Source organism: Geotrypetes seraphini, chromosome 9 (assembly GCF_902459505.1).
Source record: "Geotrypetes seraphini chromosome 9, aGeoSer1.1, whole genome shotgun sequence".
Classification (NCBI taxonomy): Eukaryota; Metazoa; Chordata; class Amphibia; order Gymnophiona; family Dermophiidae; genus Geotrypetes; species Geotrypetes seraphini.
The window spans coordinates 81,161,038-81,176,348 of record NC_047092.1 but is presented as its reverse complement, the minus strand read 5'-3'; the positions used below and the strand labels follow the sequence as shown (position 1 = coordinate 81,176,348).

Sequence of the window (15,311 nt, the reverse complement as noted above, 5' to 3'; positions counted from 1 at the left end):
AATTTTCTTATCCTCCCTGTCTCGTCACCTCACAACTTTGGGATCATCTTTGACTCATCTCTTTCCTTCTCTTCAAATATCCAGTAGATTGCCAAGTCTTCTTTCTCTACATCTCTAAAATCTGGCCTTTCATTTCTGAGCATACTACCAAGACCTTCAATTTGCTTCTCGCAGGTCTTCTGCTAAGCCATCTTTCTTCCCTTCAATTTATTCAGAATTCCGCTGCACGCCTTGTATTCCACTGGTGTCATTATGTTCATGTTACTCCTTTTCAAGTCGCTTCATTGGCTCCCTCTCCACATACAGTTCAAACTCCTCTTATTGACCTACAAGTGCATTCACTCTGCAACTCCTCAGTATCTCTCCACTCTTAACTCTCCCTATACTCTGCTCCGGGAATGCTGTTCATCGGATAAGTCTCTCTTGTCTGTACTCTTAATCTCTACTCCCAACTCTGTCCCTTCTGCTTTGCTGTGCCGTATGTCTGGAACAATCTGCCTGACTGTTAAAGGAAAGATTTATAAACTATAAAGAGTTTTACCTCATGCAAAATTGTCATTTCTTTAATAAGACATTAACTATTTTTTCTGCAACCCTCACAGTTAAAGTTTAACATCTTTCCTTTCTCAGAACTGACACATTTCAATCACTATATTGAAAATAAAATCATTTTCCCTACCTTTGTTGTCTGGTGACTTTATGTTTCCAGAGCCTTCTTGTCCATTGACTGGTTTTCTCTCCGTCTTCACTTTCTGCCTTGCATCCATCTGGCATTTTTCTGCTTTCTTCTCAAAATCTACTTCTCCATGTCTTCCCTTCCCTTCCTATCTCTCTCTCCTTCCCTCCTCATTTCCATGGTCTGACATCTCTCTCCTTCCCCCCAATGATCCGACATCGCTCTCCTTCCTTCCCCCTTCCCAGTCTAGCATCTCTCTCCTTTCCATCCCATAATCTGGCATCTCTCTCTACTACTACTACTACTACTACTACTACTACTACTACCACTCTTTCCCTTCCATTCCCTGGTCTGATATTTCTCCCTTCCTTTAGCCATCACACCTCCCCCCCAGTATAACATTTATCTTTCCTGTCTTCCTTCCCGTCCCCTGCAGTCCATCTTCCTTCCCTTTCTCCTTTCAGGTCCCCCTCCCAGTCCAATATTTCTCCCTCCTTTCCACTAGTTAAACATTTTTTTTCTCTTCCTCCTGCATGCTTCTTCTCTGGTCCTCCTTCCCTCAATCAAACAACATCTCTCTCCCTCCCTCCATGAGTCCAACTTTTCACTCTGCCCTCTCCCCCTTCCCTAGTGCAACATTTCACCTTCCCTCCTTACTGTCCTCACCATCCATCTTGCCTTCTCCATGAATCCAACACTTTCTGCCTCCTGCACACTTTCTCTCTCTGTCCTTGCCTCTTCTCTCAGTGGCATCCCTCCTTCACACACCTCAACCCAACATGCACTCGCCCCATGCACCATCTCACCTTCCTCTCCAGTGTGTAGCACCTTTCCTTTCCCTCCCTTTCTGCCAGGTCCAGCAGCACCTCTTCTCCCTTCCTTTTACCTCCTTCCTTTCCAGCAGTACCCCTTCTCCCTTCCTTCCTCCCCTCCCCAGCAATATCCCTATTTTGTGTACCGCGGTCTGTACGCGATCATGCACACTGGGCAGGAAGAGCGGTGCCGGCGTTGGCTGACTTGAAACTTCCTGCTGCCGTTGCATATGCTGGGACTCCTACATTTGCGTATCTTCCGGGACTCCTGCCTTTATCTTGTCTCCGCAGCCCTGGACCAGCAGTGGCAAGCTAGAGAAAGGAAGCAGTGATCACAATATGATCCGCTTTGATCTGGACGCAGGGGAGAAACATCGGGCCAAAACGACAGCCACGGCACTGAACTTCCGAAAAGGGAATTACGAAGGGATGAGACTCATGGTAGGGAAGAAGATTAAGAAGAGGATAAGCACTGTAAAAACGCTAGAGCAAGCTTGGTCCCTTTTTAAGGACACAGTCATCGAGGCTCAAAATATATATACACCGCGTATCAACAAGGGATCCAAGAGGAAAAAGAACAAAGAACCGGCGTGGCTCACTGTAGGGGTGAAGGAAGCGATCAGAGACAAGAAAACTTCATTTAAGGAATGGAAAAGGTCAAAAACGGATGAAAACTGGAACAAGCACAAACAACATCAACACAGGTGCCATAAGGCGGTAAAAGGGGCCAAAAGAGACTACGAGGAAAAAATAGCCAAGGAGGCGAAGAATTTCAAGCCGTTCTTTTAATATATTAAGGGGAAACGACCCGCAAAGGAAGTGGTGGGACCGTTGGATGATCATGGAATAAAGGGAGCTCTTTAACATCTTTATAAATGATCTGGACATAGGTACGACGAGCGAGGTGATTAAATTTGCAGATGATACGAAGTTATTCAGAGTAGTAAAGACGCAGGGGGATTGCGAAGATCTGCAACGTGACATAATCAAGCTCGAGGAATGGGCATCGACATGGCAGATGAGGTTCAACGTGGATAAGTGTAAAGTGATGCATGTCAGTAACAAAAATCTCATGCACGAATACAGGATGTCTGGGGCGGTACTTGGAGAGACCTCACAGGAAATGGACTTGAGAGTTCTGATCGACAAGTCGATGAAGCCGTCCACACAATGTGCGGCGGCAGCAAAAAGGGCAAACAGAATGCTAGGAATGATAAAGAAGGGAATCACGAACAGATCAGAGAAGGTTATCATGCCGCTGTACTGGGCCATGGTACGCTCTCATCTGGAGTACTGCGTCCAGCACTGGTCACCGTACCTGAAGAAGGACACGGTACTACTCGAAAGGGTCCAGAGAAGAGCGACTAAGATGATTAAGGGGCTGGAGGAGCTGCCGTACAGCGAAAGATTAGAGAAACTGGGCCTCTTCTCTCTCAAACAGAGGAGATTGAGAGGGGACATGATCGAAACATTCAAGATACTGAAGGGGATAGACTTAGTAGATAAGGACAGGTTGTTCACCCTCTCCAAGGTAGGGAGAACAAGAGGGCACTCTCTAAAGTTGAAAGGGGATAGGTTCCGTACAAACGTAAGGAAGTTCTTCTTCACCCAGGGAGTGGTAGAAAGCTGGAACGCCCTTCCAGAGGCTGTTATAGGGGAAAACACCATCCAAGGATTCAAGACAAAGTTAGACAAGTTTCTGTTGATCAAGAACGTGCGCTGGTAGGGCTAGTCTCAGTTAGTGTGCTGGTCTTGGACCAGAGCGCTGCCGCGTGGCAATTCTTATGTTCTTATGTAATGAGTCCTGGCATACATGACAACAGCAGGAAGTTTCAAGTCAGCTGATGCCAGCGCCAGAACCTCTCTTCCTGCTCAGTGTACGAGATCGTGTACAGTCCACGGACCACAAAATAGGACCTGGGGGGCTACAACTTTGAGACTGCTGTAGTAGACAGATTGAGCAAAGTGATGCAGTCTCAAGAATCGTTTCTCAACAGGAGCATAGCCCAGAAGATTTTCCAAGAATCGTTTCTCAACAGGAGCATAGCCTAGAAGATCTTCCAAGAGTGGGATAACCCCTTGATGGATCTTGTTGAGATCAATGGCAACAACAAGGTTCCTCAAGTCACACAGCAGAGTAGTATTAGATGCCTTCTCTACTGGGGAGGAGGCCTTCTGTATGTTATTTAAAAATACCATTGTGGAAACCCTGACCAGATGTATTCCATGTATCGGCAAAGATAGAAAGAAGAGAAAACGAGAGCTGGCTTGGAAAAAGGATCTGAATGAAGAAAATAAGAAGAAACACAAGCACTGGCAGGGTGATGCACATTGGGAAGAATAACACGAATCACAGTTACCAGATGATAGAGCCCACCTTGGGGGTTAGCGCCTGAGAAAAGGATCTGGATGTCATAGTAGACAATACAATGAAACCTTCTGCCCAATGTGCAGTGGTGACTAAAAAAGCAAACGGGATGCTAGGCATTATTAAAAAAGGGATGGTTATAACAAGACTAAGAATGTTATAATGCCCTTGTATCGCTCCATGGTGCAACCTCATCTGGAGTATTGTGTTTAATTCTGGTCTCCGTATCACAGGAAATATATAGTGGCGCTAGAAAAAGTACAAAGAACAGCGACCGAGATGATAAAGGGCATGGAACTCCTTTTGTATGAGGAAAGACTAAAACGGTTGGGTGTCTTCAGCTTGGAATAGAGACAGCTGAGGGGACATAAGATTGAATCCTGAGTGGAGTAGAACGGGTCCAAGTTGATTGATTTTTCACTCTGTCAAAAATTACAAAGACTAGGGGACATAAAAATTGCTGCTGCTGGGTCAGACCAGCAGTCCGCATCTTCGGTGGCACTTAGGTCAAAGACCAGTGCCTTAACTGAGTTTAGCCTTATCTGTGTACGTTCCAGTTTAACAGGAACTTGTCTAACTTTGTCTTGAATCCCTGGAGGGTGTTTTCCCCTATAACAGCCTTCAGAAGAGAATTCCAGTTTTCCACCACTCTCTGGGTGAAGAAGAACTTCCTTACGTTTGTACGGAATATATCCCCTTTTAACGTTAGAGAGTGCCCTCTCGTTCTCCCTATCTTGGAGAGGGTGAACAACCTGTCTTTAAGTCTATTTCCTTCATTATCTTGAACGTTTCTATCATGTCCCCACTCAGTCTCCTCTTTTCAAGGGAGAATAGGCCCAGTTTCTCTAATCTCTCACTATATGACAACTCCTCCAGCCCCTTAACCATTTTAGTTGCTCTTCTCTGCCTTTCGAGTAGTACCGCATCCTTCTTCGAGTACAGCGACCAGTGCTGGACGCAGTATTCCAGGTGGGGGCTTACCATGGCCCATTACAGCGACATGATAACCTTCTCCGATCTGTTCATGATCCCCTTCTTAATCATTCCTAGCATTGTGTTCACCCTTTTCGCCGCTGATGCACATTGCACGAACGGCTTCATTGACTTGTCGACCAGTACTCCCAAGTCTCTTTCCTGGGGAGTCTTTCCAAGTACCGCACCAGACATCCTGTATTCGTGTTTAAGATTTTTGTTACTGACATGTATCACCTTACACTTATCCACGTTAAACCTCATTTACCATGTTGCGGCCCATTTCTCGAGCGTGTTTCTCACGTTACAGGTCTTCGCAATCCTTCTGCGTCTTCACTACTCTGAATAACTTCATATTGTCCACATATTTAATCACCTCGCTCGTTGTACCAATTTCCAGGTTGTTTATAATTATATTGAAGAGCACGGGTCCAAGCACTGAACTCTGCGGCACTCCACTTTTGATGCTTTTCCAGTCCAAGTATTGTCCATTTACCCCCACTCTTTGTTTCCTATTCGCCTTCCAGTTTTTAATCCATGTGAGTATTTCACCCTCGATTCCATGGTTTGCAATTTTTCGAAATAGTCATTCATGCGGGACCTTGTCAAATGCCTTCTGAAAATCCAAATATACAGTGTCGACTGGGTCACCCTTGTCTATCTGCCTGTTTACTCCCTCGAAGAAGTGCAGCAAGTTTGTCAAGCAAGATCTTCCTTTGCTGAAGCCATGCTGTGGCTGGTCCTCATCAGATTGTGTCCATCAAGGTGGTCAATGATGCGGTCCTTTATCAGTGCCTCCACATCTTTCCTGGTACGGAGGCCATTCTCACCGGTCTGTAGTTTCCCGGATCTCCCCTTGAACCTTTCTTGAAGATCGGCGTGACATTCGCCATTTTCCAGTCTTCCGGAATCCTTCACGATTAATCAACAGATTGCTTATTAGTTGAAGCTGTCAGCTCTAACCCCTTTCAGTTCCTTGATTATCCTCAGATGAATGCCATCCGGTCTAGGTGATTTATCGCTTTTAAGCTTATCAATCTGTCTGCATACCTCTTCTAGATTTACCGTCAACCAGTTTCCCATCTTTGTTTCTGGTGTATAGCCTGTCGGCTTCTGTTATGTTGTGTATATCATCTTCGGTAAATACAGATGCAAAAAATGTGTTCAGTTTGTTGACGTTGGCTTTGTCCTCCTTTAGCACTCCCTTTATTCCATTGTCATCCAACGACCCCAGCGCTTCCTTCGCAGGTCGTTTCCCCTTAATGTATCGAAAGAACGGCTTGACGTTTTTTGCCTCCTTGGCTATTTTGTCCTCGTAGTCTCTTTTGGCCTCTCTTACTGCCTTATGGCACTTGCTTTGATGATTGTGCTTTTTCCAGTTTTTGTCCGTTTTTGACATTTTACATTCTTTAAATGACATTTTCTTGTCTCTGATCACTTCTTTCACTGCTACAGTGAGCCACGCCGGTTCCTTGTTCTTTTTCCTCTTGGATCCCAAATAGGAGGAAGTTTTTTTCACTCAGAGAATAGTTAAGCATTACCAGAAGTTGTGGTAAGAGCGGAAAGCGTAGCTGGTTTTAAGAAAAGTTTGGACTAGTGCTGCCCGATTCACAATTCAAATCAATTCACCGATTCATTTCAGGTGAATCAATTCAAAACAAAAAAAAATTGACCTCTTGATTCACTGTCTGACCCTTCCCCCTCGCCCCCTAAAGCAGGATCAACAGCGCTGCCTCTTGCTGGCCGGCACTGCCGCTCCTGCTTTAGAGGGTGAGGAGGCAGTGTCAGTCAGGAAGTGCTGTGGTGTCTGGCTTCCCCCCTGGCCTCCCTTTACTTGATTACATCAGAGAGCAGCCTGCAGAAAGGATCGCGGGTACCTTAGCAATCCTTGCAGGTTGCCATAGGCTTCAGGAGCTGTCTTCCCTCTGCCGCAATCCTGCCTCTGACGTCAGAGGAGGGGCGGGACCGCGGCAGATGGACGACAGCTCCTGAGGCCTATGGCAACCTGCAAGGATCGCTAAAGTACCAGTGATCCTTTCTGCAGGCTGCTCTCTGCTGCAATCAGGTAAAGGGAGGCGCGGGAGGACAGAGGGGAACACACAGGCCTTCCCGGGCGGGGGGAGACAGTCCTTTGGGGAAGAGGTACAGTCCTTCGGGGTGGGGACAGGCCTTCGGTGGGGGGGGGGGGGGAGGGAACAGGCCATCAGGGGTGGGGTGTAGGCCTTCAGGGGGGGGGACAGACCTTCAGGGGAGGGGGCCCTGGTGTAGAAGTACACAGAGGGAGGGAGGGGGGGTTCAAAGAGACGTGTACATGCCGGACTTTGGGGGGGAAGAAATAATGGGTCTAAAAACAGAGGAGTAGGAGAAAGATGGTGGATAATTGGATTTAAGGAGAGAAAGAACAGAAAGGGAGAGAAGTTGGGCCCAAGGGATGGTGTGGAGGGGGGATAGAGATACTGGATAGGAGGGTAGTTGGGAACAGAAAGGGAGAGATAGTGGACCCTGGGGTGGTGGAGAAGGAGGGAGAGATGCTGGATGAAAGTGTAGTTGAGAAAAGGTGGATCTGTGGATGGAGACGGAAAAAAAGGGAAGATGCCAGACATCCAGGGGAGGGAAGGGGAGAACAGAGATAGAAGATTGCTGGTTAGCACGGAGAAAGAAGGAAATAAAGAGACCCTGGCAAGCAAGTTATCAGAAGACAACCAGAGCCTGGGACCAGCAAGATTTGAATATTGACTAGACAACAAAAGATAGAAAAAATAATTTTATTTTCTGTTTTGTGATTACAATATGTCAGATTTGAAAAGTGTATCCTGCCAGAGCTTTTGTTAGACCGCAAATGTGAGCTAGAATTTAACAGAGAGAGGAAAAGTCTTTTTTGTTTGTTTAGTTTTTTTTTACACCACAGCACCAGTGTGGTTTAAAAGAAGGCAAAGGGGGTGAAGAGGCTATAAAATAAACCCACCAAGATGTTTTATAAGAACACCCAATTGGGCAGAAAAATCGATTCAGTAGGCTGAATTGAATCTATTTTTTTTTTTCCCCCTGAATCGGGCAGCATTAGTTTAGACAATTTCCATAGTCTTCTTATTGAGAAAGATATGGGGGAAGACACTGCTTGCCCTGGATCGGTAGCATGGAATATTACTTCTCCTCTGGTTTTGGCTAGGTACTAGTGACCTGGATTGGCTACCGTGAGAACAGGCTACTGGGCTATTCTTATGTATCATATAAACTCTAATAGGATCGTCATCATGTCTTACTGGCTGAGGCAGACGGTCCTCTTTGGAGGACACCTGCAAAAATACAGTAATATGGAGTTTGTGCTCTCTTCCAACCCTAATCATGCAGAATGAGGGATCACTTCTACATCAAAACAAAAAATAATAATAAACCAAAAATACAATACGTCATTCAACTACAAGTCTTTTCATTGAAAATGCACACCACTATATATGAACATATTAAAAGGAAAAGGATCTCAGAAATCCAAACCATTGAAGACAGTGATGTCAATTGGGTATTTCTAGATTGAATTATCTTTCATTGATCCAAAACAACCTTCAAAATATCATTTATAGATGTATTTATTTGTGAAGTTATTTAAACTTATTTCTTTTTCTTTTAGTTTTTGCTATATTTTGTTTCTTTTGACAATCTAATTTCTTAATTATTTTTCAGCGGCACTTGTTGAAAAATAACCACTACTGATAGAGAAGGTGGAAAAATCCATAGGATAAAAATAACTGGCAAGAACTTCAAACAATAGCTGCCTTAAACAAGCACCATATGTATATCAACCACTTATCATATGTCCATTGGCTGAATACTCTCTCCGCAATATATCACGGTCAGACTAGCGGTTAAAGTGCCAAAGTAGTGATGGGTCCTATTTCGCCGAATAGACTTTTTCAAGGTTGGTACTGGTTTCTAAAAGATAATAATAGCAGAGTGGTTAAAGATCCTCAAATTTCTTATCTCAACCGTAAAATAAAAACCTAGTCTGGTAAAAATCTTACAGCTTTCTCACATAAGAAGATCGACTGTCGGCTCCGGGCGGCTTTCCCGCAGAGGAGAGAATCCTGCATTCACCGTGGGCCTCATCTGGGGCAGCCTCCTTGGAGCGGCTGGGGCACGGGCAGTGTGTCTGGGAGGGAATGCATGGATGGGAGAACATCGCAGGGGAGGAGACATAGGCATCCTGGGACTGTCTGCCAAGTCTCTTCCCTGAAGAAGCCCTTTCTGGAAACGTCAATCGCTCCTCCTAAACTTACTTGCTCCACTTCATCACTGACGCTGAAACCGTGGATTGAAGACAAAGTTTTATTTTATTTTTCTTTCCAGCTTATGATTTATCTTTAATCTTATCTATTGTTTTGCCTTTTGTCTTTGTTTTGTTCTATTTCTATCATTTAAATTTCTCCAGAATTCTACTGTTCAACGGCTCCCCCTTCTGCTTCTATTCCTTTCTCTCCTCTCTTCTACCTTCCAAAGTATTTAGATCAATGCTGTCTTGTTAAAATGTTTATTTTATTTTTATTTTTCCTCTAACTCTACTTTTCACTTCTCTATTACCCTCCAGGTACTTTAGTTAGATTGTGAGCCTTCGGGACAGTAAGGGAATTTTTCAAGTACCTTTCTTATTTCTAATCTTAATGTATATTTTCTGTAAACCGCTTAGAACCTAACGGATGTAGCGGTATATAAGAAATAAATTACATTACATTACATTACATAATGCTCTCTTTCAAGCATCAAGCGCTGTTTAAAAATTGTTCTTCCTTTTTTTCAGGACGCCGACACATACGTACTAGCTGTGCTGCCGTTAGTATTTGAAAGTCTCCAAACCAATTGGAGGAACTGCTGGAAAAAGGGATAGAGGGGTATAGATAGGGAGCTACTGCACAGGTCCTGGACCTGCTGGGCCACCACGTGAGCGGACTGCTGGGCATGATGGACCTCGGGTCTGACCCAATGGAGGCATTGCTTATGTTCTTATGTTAACCTTATTCACGCACTGTTAAATCTCAATGCAAACAAAAACATTATACTATAAATTGGTGGTTGGATGAACTGAACTCACCCTGCCAATGCTTGTGTTGGATGAACCATTAATACCAAGGGCTCTCAAGTGGATTCTATCCCCCCTTTTATTCTCAAACGCTATTTTACTATTTTCAGGCCCTTCATCCTTGCACTAATTCAAGAAAGTCTTCAAAAAAGCGTAATGCCTATAGCATGGAAAGAAGCAGTCATTCGACCCATTATTAAAGACCAAAAAATTAGTTCTGAAGAAAAATCCAATTTCAGGCCAATCGCAAATATCCCCTTCTTGGCAAAGTTAACCGAGAAGGTGGTATTTAATCAAGTATCAGAGTTCATAGAAAAAAACAAACATTTTACATCCTAACCAAACAGGCTTTAGACAGTATCATTCTACCGAATATTCACTGATTGGCCTAACCACTTCCATACTTTACTTTTTAGATCACCATACATCAGTCCTTCTGATTTCCCTTGATCTTTCATCTGCATCTGATACGATTGACCATAACCTTCTCATGGATAGATTACAGTCCATTGGCATTACAGATCAGGTTCTCCTCTGGTTCAAATCTTATTTTGAAAATCACACTTCAATTGTATCCTTCAATAACACAACTTCAGAAAGTTTTTCAGTAACTTATGGTATCCCACAGGGGTCCATTCTTTCACCACTTTTGTTTAATATTTTTCTTGCACCACTTATGACCCTCTGCCAAGATATTGGCTTTACCGCTTATGCAGATGATATTCAGCTTTTGCATCCACTTGACCCAGCTAACCCCGCAGAAACATTAGAAATTAACAGGAAACTTGAGGAGATTCATCAATGGCTTGACACAAACAGATTAGCCCTCAATGTTAATAAATCAAACATCATGTTTTTCCCTTGGAAAAATAGTTCTAAAGTTTCTTTTCCAATTTCGATTAAAGGTACTGCCTTACAACTAATAAGTAATATCAAAATCTTAGAGGTGGTCTTTAATGAAAAACTGACTTACCATAATCATATTTGTAATATTGTTAAATCTTCCTTTTACAGACTTCGCCAAATTCGTTCACTGTCCAAATTTCTATGCCCAAAGTCTCTTAATATACTAATTCATTCCCTGGTTATTTCGAAAATTGATTATTGTAATGCTTTACATATGGGAATAGCACAAAAAGAAATTAGACGTTTGCAGATCATTCAAAATACCTCAATTAAACTCATAATGAAAGCAAGGAAATTTGATCACATCACTCCTCTTCTTCTTTTTTTTTTTTTTTATTTCTTTATTGATATTTTGAACTTGACAATGTATACATTTGAAAAATCGAAAAGAAAAAAAAACAAAAAAACAACTAAAGCACACTGGCTTCCAGTAGCGCATCAAATTCAATATAAACTAAATCTACTTACTTTCAAAGCCCTGTTATATAAAATCCCAGCTTTCATCTACAAGTTATTGATCCCTTATACCCCAATCAGATCACTGAGATCTATTGCCACCTTTTTGTGAAATAGATGTCGAAGAAACTAATACTGGTATCTGAACTTTCTACAGAGAATTTCAAATGTTCATTACAGGTGTTAATTCTTCGAGCAAATGCTTGCGATTTTGTGTTAATGCCTTTCCATAACTTGAAAACATCATCAATGTAATGATGCCAGGAGTCTATTTAAGGTCCTGTTCTGACTGGCCATGTAAAATAAGTCTTGCCTGCAGTAGGAAAGATAGAAGTGTTTATCCCCTCTAATGACAGAGCTAAACACAGAAAGAAAAAGGAGGGAAGACTTTTTTTGTTTTTAGGTTGGGGATAGGAGGTAGGTTAGAAGACAGAGGAGTTATCACACTATACTGTAGACAAACAGTCATGTAAGTTTAAGTCCCAATAATTAAATGATTAATAAAGCCTGTGCTCAGGACTAGAGAAACAGCCAATAATTTTAAATCTCAAACTTAAATAAATCTATATTAGTCTGTGCTCAAGCCTAGAGAAACAGTCAATAGTTTTAAATCTCCAAATTAAAATAAATAGTAAGGTTTGTGCTCAAATCCAGAGAAGAAACAGTTTTAAATTCTAATAATTTAAATATTTAAGTCAATGTTCAGTTCTAGAGTAAAACTATTTCAGGTAGCAAAATCTATTTCCAGTCAGTTGAGATATTTAAGAATAAAAACAGGACACTTAGCAGTTTCCAGTTCAGCTCCTAGTAAAACAGCACATGGAGGTCACTCACTGTTTTAAGGTGTGCTTTGTTTTGATTCACTGAAGACCCCCCCCCGTGAGAGGCAGTTTATTCCCAGTGAGTCAGCAAAGATCCCTATCACAGTTCTATAGGAAGACCTAGCAATTTGAGACACTATGATACAAATTCTGCTGGAATATACCTTTTTTCCGTTAAAAAAAAAATCTAAATATTCCCAATAGTCATAAAGAAAAGTTCTTAATTGTAATTTTCTAACAAATCTTTCAAAGGCTATATTAAATTGAAATTTATCAAAAGATACAGAAGGTACAAACGATAAACCACAATTCAGTAATTGAAATTCCTTGTTGCTCAAGATATTTTTTGACAAATTAATTACCATTGATTGCTGTGTTGACTCCTATTCTGTTGAGATCTTGTTTGTGGACGTTTGTAAAGTTTCTGTTCTTTATGTTTCCTCTCCTTGTCTGGTTCCCTGTATTGCTTTCATAATGCTACTGGTAGAAGAATCATTGAGAGAAGTATTATCTCTCAATTGGAGATTAGTAATTAATTGTGGTTAAAGTCTTGTGATCCTTATGAGAGGACCATAAATAGACTCTGTTCTCTTTATAATCAGTATCATTTAGATTGATAGTCAATTTGTCTTAGTATATCTTCCAGGTTCACTGAGATTTCTTTCAATTCTTTCAAAGTTGCACCAGAACGGGTGAGATGGGTCAGAGAGGCCCAGTGCAGACCACAGGCAGCCTGTGAGTATGGCTGGTGCTGCAAGGCCAAAGATTGCCTTACTTTTGAACAAATACATCGGGGGGGGGCGGGGAGGGATGTATGGAATTGACAGAGCCATGGGCGTGACTGGGAGGGGACACAGATGCTGGACTTTGCACATAGGGCCTAGAAGAAGGGAAAGGGGCAGTCAATTTTATCATACATTGGAATTAATCATGTTTATAAATATTTACACGTTAATTGTGATTAACATGAAGCTCTAGTCAGAACATGTTGACTTTGACTGGAGATGGAATGCACTCGTTACACTGTCTGCCAGCGGTCTGAAGACTTTCGGAGATTTCTTCCGAGTGTTTCTTTTAGATGTATAGGATGATTGGCCGTGCCTGCACTCATATGTCATTATTGGTAAGGGTCTTTAATCATATTCTTCAATTATTGAAAGACTATCCTTGTTATCCATAAAATAGGAGAAGAAAATATCTCTCCTGAAAGCTGAATGCTCTTCCAAAGCCCATTCTGAACACCCAGGATTCATAACTTCCATCAGTAGAAGCTGCTTCTATACATTCACTGCAAAGCAGGAAACTTGTTTATTTGATACACTTCTACGCTAGTTTTAAACTTCCACAGTAAACTGCCATTGATATTAAAACAGTAGATAATAATGCCTTCTGAGCTGAAAAAATATGATAATGAAAAAACTGGCCTCATTCCCTTGCACTCCAGTCTCCCATTTTAGATTTTCTCACTTCTATAGTTCAGAGACTTTGCTTATGACCTAAGAAATCATTTCAACCTTAGGTACTATTTGATTTGTAATATTTACCAAAAATATTGCCTGCTCTGTGCTAGGATAAGTAGAAAAAAGCAAGCAGAGTATGACTCATGGAATTATTTCCAACCCCTTTCCATGTGTGTGTATATTGAGGCTGTTGCAAGGGGTAGTCTTTGTTGGTGGTAACAGTATGCTTATGTGGAGAGTTACTGCTTGGGAAGTAAGCAGGAGAAGTCTGCTGAGTGGAGCTAAGTTTTGAGAGGTACCGTATTTTTCTCTCCATAAGACGCACCCTAGATTTAGAGGAGGAAAACAAGGAAAAAACATTCTGAACCAAATTCTTCCTGCCAGGCTCTACACCCAAATCCACACTCCCTGCCAGGCTCTGTTTCCTGTCCCCCTCTCTGGTGGTCTAGTGGTAGGCCGGGACAGGGCAGGCAGGGACAGGGCACAGAGCAGTCAGGCCTAGTGACAGGCAGGCCCCATACCCCCCAAGTACCCCCAGTATCTTAAATCATCCCCATCCTCCTATGTGCCCCCCAGTACCTTAAATCATCCCCCCACATACCCCGAGTACCCTTTTTAATCATCCTTCCATGTGCCTTTTTAATCATACCCCCTTGTACCTTTTTAATCATTCCCCCTTGTACCTTTTTAATCATTCCCCCCCTTGTACCTTTTAATCATCCCCCCTTGTACCTTTTAATCATCCCCCCTTGTACCTTTTTAATCATACCTCCCCTGTACTTTTTTAAAACCCCGTACCTTTTATAATTCTTCCCTCCTTCCCTCGACGGCTCCTTACTATTTCTGGGCAGCAGGCACACGTGTCAGGAGCACAGACGTCAGGCCCAAGCTTTATACACTCCTGCTTGGGCCTGCGCCACTTTCCGAATGGCTGCCGGCAGTTCTCGCGAATCCTGCAGCCAGCCATTTGGAAAGTGGCGCGGGCCCAAGCGGGAGCGTGTAAAGCTTGGCCCTGACCGCCGCGCTCCTGACTCGTGCACCTTCTGCCGGGAAATAATACAGAGCCGTACGCTGGACCACCAGGCTTGGAAAAATATATGGCGGACAGTGGCGGAGGGGGGGTTGTTTTTAAAAAAGGTAGTGTGGCTGCGGTGTGTGGGGTGTTTTGTAATTGTACGGGGGGGGGGGGGGTGAGCGGTGCTGAAAGATGGTGTGGTGCGGCAGGCGGCGTTTAACAAGGTGGTGCCGGGGGGGGTGTTGCAGCTGTGCGCGGGATTCATATTTTGCACCTTCGCTTCATAAGACACACTGAGATTTCCACCCACTTTTGGGTGGAAAAAAGTGCATCTTATGGAGCGAAAAATACGGTAGGTTTTTGAGTTTGGTCAGTTTGAAAGGTGATGGGGTAGTTGCAGAGGGTAGGGGGTATAGCTTTTGGGGTAGGGTGATGGGATGGCTGCGGAGGGGAATAATTTTTTGGAGATGGGGAAATTGCAGGTATAGTTTCTGGGGGTGTGACTGTCTAGTATGTCAGTTATGGAGGTAGTTTCTAGGATTGGTAGGGTAATTGCAGGGGTATTTTTCAAGGGTGGGGCAGGCAGTGGAGCTGTGTCTAGAAAGGGAAGATTTTGGGGGTTTGGGTCAGTGGGATGGTGAGGAAATTATGGGGGTTGGTTGGACAGGTCAGTGGGTTAACTTTTTTTTAAGAGATGTGGCAGTTTGCAGAGTGGTAATGGTGTTTGGGGGGACCGGTTTGGGTGTGTGTGGCA

At 43.1% G+C, this 15,311-nt stretch overlaps 1 protein-coding gene across 5 annotated transcripts in view; it reads left to right on the top strand.

Moving 5' to 3' along the window:
- The window catches only part of CNOT4 (CCR4-NOT transcription complex subunit 4), a 974,933-nt gene that overhangs the window by 213,237 nt on the left and 746,385 nt on the right, over window positions 1–15,311 (top strand). The gene's annotated exons all lie outside the window — the stretch shown is intronic.